Genomic DNA, 11230 nt, shown 5'->3' with positions numbered 1-11230 from the left:
TTTGTTCCCAGAACGAATGCTCATTGGCTGCTGACTGTTACTCTCGGTATTGATTGAACACACACACACACACACACACACACAAATAAATAAAAGCCACATTCTAATCTTAAAAATACAGGCTATGTGCTTTCTGAGAGTTGATGGTGCTGTTAGGGGAACTCAGATGTTTGAGATCTACATTAATATGTGAAAATGACAATATCGCATTCCATGGCTGAGCCATTACCTGACTGTTTCCTAGTAACAGTATATGACATCATTGACATGCAAGCAATTGTCTACCTAAATTATTCACCATCACGGTAACTTGAAATTTTATCTCTGGTAACTAGTACAACAATAAGCATTACATGACAAGAAAAACGAAAATGTGATGCTCCGGGGGAGCTTATGGCTTAACTGATGAAAAACTTGTAAAACAAGTTTACGGGATTAAAAAGGAAAGAATACAGTTCTATTCACAGCTGGCATGATTATCTGTGTAAACAAGGACAGAATAAACACCGTTAAGCAGCTACAGCAAGGTTGCTGGGATACAAGGTTAATATACAAGAGTCAATTACTTTCCTATCTGCCTGAAAGGAGCAATTGGAATTGAATATTAAAAATATATCAAGATAAAATACTTAGCTACAAGCCTAGAAGGATGTATATCTTCGTGAAGGACAACTCCTGATTAGAATTTAATACTGTGGAAATAGGCTGGAATCCTGAGGAAGATCACTTTATCTTGGGCTAAATCCTGGCTCTCCAGAACAGCCATTCCTTGTTCCCTTGTGTCTAAACTAATGTCTTGTGACAATAGATAAAATATCTTTAGAATCTATTGATAGCAGGCAACTAGCTTTTACCAATCCAAAAGCTTAGAATGTCATCAGAAAACACCTGGGGTCTTACAGAAAGGTTCCCTGAACCTCACCTCGAGCTCCATGTACCTGCCTCTCTGATATACGCAACTACTTATTGTAAACTTTCCTTGACTGATGACATCCTCTGTTCTGTGAAACCATGAACACTACTTGAAACGTTGGCACATGAAATTTGAGGTAACCTAAATCTGTGTTCTCAGGCCATGGTCACTCAAAATGGTTCCAAAATAAACTATCTCTTATCCCCTTTAAGATGAGAGCTGTGGTTTGTTTATGTTGACAGAGAGTTCTAAAGAAAATAGGAGATCTGAGTAAGTTGGAAGATGCCCCACCTTTATAAATAGGAAGAACCATTTTGCTCTTCTTATTTATAGGAAGATGTAGGTTATGTCTACTACCTATAGATTCCATCCAATCTCAGTCAAAATCCTATCAAGTCATGGATACCAACAAACTGATTTCACAGTTTATAAGAAGAATAAAAGACCAAGATTGGCAATATGGCTTAGTGGGGCAAACACATTTGCTGACAAACAAAAAAAACCTGTCAACCTGGAAAGAGAGAGCCAACTTGAAATGTTGTCCTCTGACTTCACACGTTTGTGCTGTGTAGCATGAGAACTGTATACATATACACAGATGCACACACAAATAATAAATAAACTACTCTTAAAGGATAGTGAAGAAGATAAAATCTGTAGCTTGATGGTGTTTTACTCTGGCTACAAGAACGTATTACCAAAGGTTAGGTGGTTGGAGCAAGAAAAAACATTTCCCTCACAACTGTTGGAACAGGGGATACCTGTCATACCTTAGGTCTATATAAAGACCTTGGATCTAACAAGAACCAACCTCCTGATTTACAGATAGCTGTCTTCTCATTGCATATGAAAGACAGGAGAGAAAAACAAGAGGGTGATGAAGAAAGAAGAACTGAAGCGGAAGGGAAGAGGGCAGAGTTCATGAATCACACTACAGAGTGGCCTTCCATGTAGGAACTGGGAATTAGAGACACAAGCATTCTGTTCATAGCAGCAATACTCAATACAAACCTCCACTGATGTTGCAGTAATAAAGAGAGAGGAGATTTGACAGGCAAAAGAAGCAGAGAAATAGAATAACAAATGTACCAAATAGATCTTTGACAAAGAAGCAAAGAAGTCTTGCTTCAAAATCACACAGCTATGAGTTTGATGCCCCAGCATCATGAAAGAGAAGATGAAGAAGAGGGAAATCTGGCAGCAGCCATTTCTCATGGCTATGGGCAAGCAGTGGATGTGCGAGGGGAGAGAGGAAGGGAGGGGGGTTGGAGGATGGGTAGGTCCTTAACAAGTGGATGTCCTCAGGTAAAAATGGACCTGGATATGGATTTTAGACATGTATAATAATCACTTTCAGCCTGGTGATAGCAGTGCACGCCTTTATTCCCAGCTCTTAGGAAACAGAGGCAGGAGGATCACTTTGAGTTCCAGGACAGCCTAGTCTGGAGCAAATTCCAGCATAGCCAAGGCTATACAGAGAAAGCCGGTCTAAAAAACAAAACAAAGCAAAAACAAAAACAAAAGACAACATGGATAAATTTTAAAATTCGAATAGTCTCAATAATAAAAAAATCAATTTGGCAAGTGTTAGAGGAGAGAACCTTTAATCCCAGCCCTCCGGAGGCAGAGCCAGTAAGATCTGTGAGTTCAAGGCCAACCTGATCTACAAACAAGATCCTGGACAGCCAAGGGTTACATAGAGAAAGAGAAACCCTGTCTGAAAATAAATAAAAACTGGGCAAAGGGTCTGAAAGAAGATATAGATGGTGAGTAACTTGAAGAGAAATTCAGAATCCTGTAAAATTAGGAGACTGCAAATTTCAAAATGAGACCACAATACCCATCTATCAGAAAGCTAAAATCCAAAGCACTGATAACACCGAATGCCAACTAGAGAGGTCAAACACTCAGTAGCCCCCGCACTGGAATGCCAACTAGAGAGGTCAAACACTCAGTAGCCCCGCACTGGACAGCAACCTAGAACTTCCTTACAAATCTAACTATAATTTTGTCAAGTGAATCATGCTCAAGAAACATTAGCCATGCCTCTGGGCACTTAACTGAAAAGTTATGTCCACAAAGCCACTGCCCGTGAATATTTATATCAGAGTTATTTATTATTACCAAATCTGGTCACAAGATGTTCTTCAAGAGGTAGAGAAACAGTTGGGCAAGGGTTCCATTAGTAAAATGCAGCCTTATAGAACTACATATCAGAACTCACATAAAAAAAAAAAACGTGGGGTGGTGGTCAAGATTATAATCTCAGCTCTTGGGGGGCAGAGACAGTTGGATTCCTGAGGTTCAGTGGCCAGTCAACGTAGCCTAGTCAGTGAGTTGCGGACATTAAGAGATACTGTCTCAGAAAACAAGGTGGACAGTTGCCAAGCTGCGTGTCCGGCTCACCGCTAGGGTCCCAGGAGTGTTGCTCAGAGTAAGCAGATATAGTCCGTAATGGATATCCCCAGTTCCTGTTTTTCCCCAATGGGAAATAGCGGAGTCTGGGACAATTGCCGTGGTTCCCAATCTCCTCTGTAGCCAGCGCCGCTGGCATGCTGCTGGGAGTTGAGAACAGAGGTCCTTGTCCACGCTTTCCCAGGGGTTTCATGGGCCAGGCAGGTAGGGGAAGGCAGAACCCTGTTGGGGGCTGAACCAGGTTTATACGGAGGGGCTGGAAGAGAGAAGACAACCCCCCCCCCGGGAGATTTAGGCATGACTTTTATGAAGAAGTGCTCTTGCAGTGCAGTCCTTGATGAAGAGACAGTCCTTGCTTGTCCAAACTGCTTTATTTGATGGTGGATGTGAATGCATACATCTTACTCAGGAGGAACCAGGGTTTAAATACCCTTTGCAGGAGGAATGCCTAGGAATGGAAGCTCATTGGCTGAACACTCAGAGCCTATCTAGATACCTGATTAGCATAGAGAACTCCAGGGTTTTATGCTGCTTGACTTTCCTCAGGTAGAGGTCAGTGTGGGGGATGAAATCAGGAAAGGAGAAAACCTGCTTACAAAGGAGTCTCCCATTTTACACCAAGCTCGGAGACTTGGTGGTCATGGTGGACTTAGAAATTAATTAGCAGTTTTCCCACAGACAGTATCTGAGGAAGAATATAATACCCATGGTTGACCTTTGATCTTCCCATGTATGAATGCAAATGTCCATGTGCACCTGCATACATAGGTACATGTGTGAACTACTGTGTACATGTGCAAATGCTTGCACACACACAGACACGAACATACACGCATACACTCATACACTCATGCATGCGCGCGCGCGCGCGCGCACACACACACACACACACACACAGAGGCATGCATGCTATAAAGCCACAAAAAGACATGAGAAAGGTCACTGTGGCAGGACATGGCTTCAATGCCCCATTAAGAATACAAGGATAGGAGGACTATAAGTTCGGGGCCAGACTGGCCTAACCTAGTAAGTTCTTATTTGAAAGAAAGCTATTTAAGTGCATTTTAGAACCTAACCTAAAATTACTACAATGCTGTTTGATCCAACAATATTCAATTCCAGAAACAGCAAAATTACAGACAGTAAGAATACCAGGGACCACCAAGAGGTTGAGGAAGACAGAGAAATGTGAATTACAGAGATCTGTAGACATTTTAAGTGATACCATAACAGTAGACACAGGATATTAAGAATTTGTCAAAGAACATAGGACAGAACTTTGTTTTATATGTGTGTGCATTTATTTGTTACCTATTTATATGATATACATGTAAGTTTATGTAGTGATCTATGTGATTTTTTTGTCCCCAGCTCCTATCACAAATCTTCAAACCTCCTTAAACTGTAGCTTTCTGAGTGACAAGGGTCTTTGAAAACTGCATGAGATGGTTTATGGCTGGACCTCAGTGGAGGGCTCTGAAGAGTTTCAGGTTGGAGTTAGTCACGGAAAGGCCAAGCATGTGGTTAGAACTGAAGCTTTCAGCCACAACCCCTGACATCCAAAGAGGAGAGGTCGGAAGTCTAGTTCCTGCACTTGGCCAAACCATGAAATCCCAAATAAAACATCTCTGCATGACGGCTCCTGGAGCCTTTGGTGGGTAGGAAGTGCTACGTTCAGGCCTGTTCCACGAGGGTAAGGAAGGGCTTTTGCTAGTTTGATCTCCAGACCTTAGCTTTTGTACTTTTTCATCTGTCCAGCTGTCTTCTCTGTAACAAAACTACTCTCACAAGTACAGTCCCCTGGGTGGCTTCGGTGAGTCATCCTAGCTAATCATTGAGCCTGGAGGAGGGGGATGGTGAATACTTTCAAATATGTGCCCTAGTTAGAAGGCAGTGTGAGCAGCACGAGGAAGACAGAGCAATTTTGTTGGAGATCTCTGCCTAGCTGGGGTCTGTTGGGAACCGGAAGCACTCTGAATCAAAGTTGAATTGAATACTGGAACACTCGGTGCCAGAGAATTGTGGACAGAACAGAACATACTGTATAGCACACAGAGGACTCTGATGAAAACTGTGGTTTTCAGTTAATATTATATCCATCCTGACTCATGCGTTGTACTAAACTTATTACTGCATAAATGTACATTTAGTACGGAAAGCTGTGTTCAGTCAGAGTAGAGGGAGTATATATGAACTCTCCATACTATTTGGTCAACTTTCCTGTAAACACAAAAGACTGTTGGCTGCTTGTTTGGCTTTTAGAAGCAGACTTTTTCTGTGTATCTCTCATTATCCTGTAACTCACTCTGTAAACCAGGCTAGACTCAAATAGATCGAACCAGCCTCTAACTCAGAAATCCACTTGACTCTGCTTCCTGAGTGCTGGGATTAAAGGCATGTGTCCTAACACATGCCTCAAAGCACTGCTTTAAAGAATAAAAGTAATATGAAACTAAAATACAAAGCTCTGATAGACATTTGATAAAGAAGAAAACATCAGGCACTACAAAATGATATTAGAAGGGAAGTGATATTAGTATGGAAGTTCACTAATGCCTTCTTGGAGATGTAGCGTTTTAACTGGAAGGGTAGGAATTAGCCAAATGAATAATGGAGGAAAAGTATCCCGGGCAAAGGACAAAGCACTGGAAAAGCTTTGCAGTTGTTGAACACAACCTTGATGCACTTGGCAGCTGAAAGGCCACTGTGCTTGAACACCAGAATAAAAGACAAATGGCTAAGATGGGACTGGGCAGTAGGAAATACTTCCTGCACACAGAGAGCATGACCAGCCGCATTAAAAGCACTGCTCCTGCTGATACATGGAGGACAGATTACAGGCAAGTCTACATTATGACTTTCATGTGGTCTGGCCCCCAGGGGCTCATTGCTGATCACCAATATGATGAGTAAGAAGTATTTGGAACCTTTAATAGATGGGGACTAGTTAAAGGTGATGGAACACCCATTGGTGGCATACTCCTCTTCTGCAGTTGGTGACTTCTTTGTATTTAGACTAAATTGCGACACAGTCAAGTAGACCCTCACCAGAGCCTGGACAGATAGATGTCTTGGACTTTCAACCTCCAAAGCCATGATCTCAATAACGTTTTAAAGTCCAGCTTTAGGAATTTGGACATAGCAACTGAAAGATGAACTAGTACAGAAGACCTCTATAGCAATAGTTGTTTCAATTACTGTGGGTAGAGATACAGAAAATTTGAAATTTAAATAACTTTAAGGAGTTAGAAAGACTTCATGATTGGTCAGATGAATTACGGGGGAGAAGGGGGATAACTAGATGATTGCCAGTGTTTTGACATAAGCATGCTGTTCACAGGGGCAGACTTTCTGAGGTAGAGTACACTGAAATGAACACATGGGAGAGTCAAGAAGACTGGAAGTTTGTAGGATTGATTAGATCTGAAGGAGCGTGTGCATTATCAGTTGTGAGTTTACTAACACTGCCTGAAAGATGTCTGGAAAGATGGCTCAAAGTTTAAGAGGTTTTACTGTACATGACTCTCATATTTGAATAATCTTTACGTAAACATAGTAGGATTAAAATATTATTACTTTAGGTACCAATGAAGGGCCACCAATGAAACACTCCTTTAGTCAAGAGTCTTTGGCCTGGGTGGAGAGTCAATTGCCTGGCCAAGGGGCCACCACTTAGGAAGGTAGAACCCTTCCTAAGAAAGTGGGGTTACCTTAAGCCATGCTAAAGAGACAGGTAAAATCATTCTCCTCTAATGGGTTAATATTCTTTTACTTTCCACAATTCCTGTCCCCAGCACAAACTCTAATAGAGCACAGTCATGCTGCTTAAATCTGCCTACTTTTCTGAATTATTCAGAAGTGTGTACTTTGTCTTTTCTTCCTTCTATCCTTGTACTGTTCGAACCTCACCAAAACACCCCATCTCCATCATGGGTCTGCCTGTCCCCTATTGCTGACTCCATACCAGCTAAGGAGCATAGCAATGTCCTTCTTTATCCATTCTCCTCCTCTGAACAGCTTTCTGACTAAATGAAAAGAAATAAAAGAAGAAATAAAGAGAGAGAGAGAGAGAGAGAGAGAGAGAGAGAGAGAGAGAGAGAGAGAGAGAGAAGGAACTGACTTCCCTAAGTCTGGTGGAGGAGAAAGTTTATAATAGATATGTGGGAGAACAGAGACAAGGACATCTGAGAGTCCAGAATAGACATGATCCTGAGCTAGGTAAGGGGTATGGAGAGAAGAAAAGAGGGGAACCAGGTACAGCACCTATGGGTCCCAAAAGAGCACAGGAAACCAAAATGGCTGGATTGTATAGGGAAGAGCAGCTGGGGGGCAGAGAAGCCTGGCCTCTTGGGCTGCAGAAGTTTAGGGTGTGCCAGCCAGGAGGGCCTTGTGACAGGGTGGGCCTGAGAGATGCAGGAAGAAGCTAAGGACCAGGTTTGCTCTGATACAGCAAGTAGCCAGAGTCTGTAAGACTAACTTCTACCCTGTGATACTTTCTTTTAGGTTCTAATAAAATTGTCTCAAGCTTCTGTTTGATTCCATTTTAAAATTCTTTTCTTATTTTATTTGCTGCTTTCATTTCATGTGCATTGGTGTTTGGCCTGCATGTTTGTCTGATTGAGTGTGTCAGATCTGATGGACCTAGAGTTACAAACAGTTGTGTTGTGAGCTGCTCTGTGGGTGCTGGGAATTGAACTCAGAGTCTCTGAAAGAGTGGTCTTAACCACTCTTAAGAGTATTCTTAACCTCTGGACCATCCCTGTAGCCCCCTAAAGTTATTTTATTAATGGGATTAAGAGTTGGCCCTGGTTTCCTTGGTATCATCTAGTGACCCTAAAGGGATCCCCCAAATCCAGTATCAACTGCAGTTTGGCTAAAGATGGGATTTTCAGTAACTTGATGTAAAAGTAAATCTGTAAGCTTGTATATAATCTAGCTATCATTCTGGTAGCGCATGACCAACCACGCACATAGCAGCTTGTAAAAATCACCTTCCTGTTTCATGGTATGCCTACAGTACAGTACTATCTCCTTAGTATCCTATGCTATGCCTACAGTACAATGCTATTTATTTGAAGGAAGTAAAACTGCAAGTAATTATCAGAAAAATCAATCTTGAGAACTGAGAATTTACTTGGTTCAAGCTGCCTGGTGCTACTAAAATTAGTGTGGCTGCTCTCTGAAGGTTTCCTTTTACCAGAAAGCACAGAGGAGTTTATCACCCATAGGTCACGTGTTCTGCTGAGTGATGTAACTTCCTCTTGCAAAAGTCTCAGCCACATGACAAAGTAGCTTCCTGAAAGTCCTTAGGTCAGCCTTTGTTCTAGAACACAACCCCCTGAAAGTGCTCATTATAGCAGCAAGATTGTAAACATTTTGTTAAACAATAGACCACCTAAAACACCCCCCAGCTGCCTTCCTCTGAGGAAAAAAAAAAAAAACCAAAACCTCTGGTTGCTGTTTTTTTATATTCTTTATTCCTTCTATGAGAATTTCATACATGAATACAATGCATTTCGATTATAAACCCCTCCAACTCCTCTCAGATTCCTCCCACCGACCTCCCTGCTAACTTCCTGTCCTTTTCCTGTTTTTCATAATCCAATGAGCCCACTCATAGAATGAGACATTGCGTGGTGACAGCAGCGGGAACGCCCCATGAGATGAGGGCTTTGAACAAGTCTCGGTCCTATCACGTCCTTGATGTTTACCCAAGTTCTCTACCAAACAGGTTTTCCTTCCAGAACATCTGGACCTCTGGAATGTCACAGCAGTTAGAGCTCACAGCAGTGTGAATACCGCACTAAGGTCGTAGAACCTGTGAATTCCACCTGTTAAATCCCCAAGCCTAAGTAAGTGGGTCCAGGGCTTACTTAAGCAAGAACAATGACTCTCCTTGCCCCAGTAGTCATTAACTACCTACCAATAGTTAGCAAAGGGGTGGAGCCTGCCACATTCATCCTGGAATTACGACTGATTAGATCTTCTACAGGTCTAACACAGGCAACTGCAGCTGCTGCATGTCCTAGAGAGTGTCACGGAGAAGAGACTATGGCTTTGAAAAGAATTACATCACATTTTGCATGACACTCTAAATGCAAAAGGGTGGCACCATATTTAAAAAGAACATTGAAGCTTGGTAGTGCTGCTCAGTAGTAGAGTCCTTACCTACTATGAGAGGGTGTGAGTTCAATAAATAAGCAAATAAACAAACAACACAGAGAACAGTGGAATAAATCATTGTGTGAAGCCTGGGTATTTATGAAGGTGAATACTTATTCCTTACTATCATTTAAAAGACAGACTTAGCAGAGATGATACCTGTGTAAGTTATTAAGTCCCCATTGCTAAAGTGAACATTACAAGGTTATTTTAAAGTTGTTCTATCTCAGCATATGTTTTCATTGTGAAACATTGTCTATACTATAGAGTCGTATAACCCATACCTCTTAGAAGTGGTAAAAACTTAATCAATGGAAGGCACATTAAACACGATTTGTACAATATGAGTTAATTAGTTCAACACTTGAGTCCCCAGACCTTTTCATCAAAACCTCTTAAGAAGTAATGTATTGGCTTCTGTCATCCCTGTACCTGTCCCCCCCACCGCCTGCCAGGGACTGACTGCAAAGGGCTTAGGCGTGTGAGGCAAGCACTTTATCACTGACCTACACCTCTAGTCTGGCCTCTGCTTTTCTAAGAAACTAAAACAAAATTTACTTAGTTTTGAAATATCTTCCCTCTGTAAAATATATTTTTAAATGTATATAAAAAAAGTTTAAGGCAGTGTTAAAGTGACTTGTGACTTTCTCTAAAAAGGAAGTTTCAATCATTGCATGGGTTTATGGTGACTCAGTCACTGTGTTTCAAAAGTCTTTCTTGTCTAGTTGGCTGTCCTGAATGATACTTATGGACAGAGGAAGTTTAAGATGTATTAGCCCATTTGAAACAAGATTCCTGTAACAGAAAATAAAAAGAAGCAATCAATAATGTGCAAGGATATATTACAGCAGCTTTGATACTGACATGTTAGTAAGAAGGAAGTAACACACTAGTGTTGAGGCCAAGTTTTACAGGCATACTACAGTACTAGGTGGCTACTTACACTCAACTTAAATTTTATAATCTCTGGACTAACTATTTAAGAACACCCTAATAAAGTCATTAACAAACCTTTTCCAGGTATGTGTCATGGTGACACTGATGCCATCAATTATTGATCAGTCCTTTCTTAGGACATGGACAGAACTCCTTCAGTGTGCTAACATTTTTTGCTTCCAACTCTGGAATTCTCTCCAAGACTCCACTCTAAGCTGTGACTATACATACCCTTAGGAAAGGCGCCAAAGGATCATTTCCAAGTTCTTCAGAACAGATGTTTCAGATGTTCACACTCAGCCACACATTTGTTTACACATCCAGGGAAGTACAAGATTTCTAATCATATTCCTATAGACAATCATATAGTTCTTTTATTTTCCTATGTGTGGAAAACTGAGCAACTACATTAATCCAACCACTGGATCTTAGCCTTTAGCTCTTGCTATAGCCTTTATACAGTTCTACATTTTATCAGGAGTGGTCTTTTCTTCCCTGCTGTCTCTTGAGTATTAACCATCCATTCATCTGAATGGAAACCGCCCAAGAGCTGAACTGGCTTTCCTTTTTGTTGTCTTTGACCCTGGAGCAATGCTTGAAGAATTGGAAAGGTTTCTGTCTGTAATAACCGTATTTCCTCCCCCGCCACAAAGTCTATACTATTTTTTCACATCCTAACATTTCAGACCTTAAGGTTTCTGTGGTCATGGTGTGTAGAAAAAAAATGTAAGTTGAGATGCTTTTCTTCATCTGTTCAAGTTCAGTCACGTGCTATCGTTGTCCCAGAAGAAGACCGCTACCTCC

This window comes from Apodemus sylvaticus, chromosome 3, assembly GCF_947179515.1.
Source record: "Apodemus sylvaticus chromosome 3, mApoSyl1.1, whole genome shotgun sequence".
NCBI classification, from domain to species: domain Eukaryota; kingdom Metazoa; phylum Chordata; class Mammalia; order Rodentia; family Muridae; genus Apodemus; species Apodemus sylvaticus.
The sequence above is the reverse complement of the archived record's forward strand: the minus strand, read 5'-3'. Positions refer to the sequence as shown.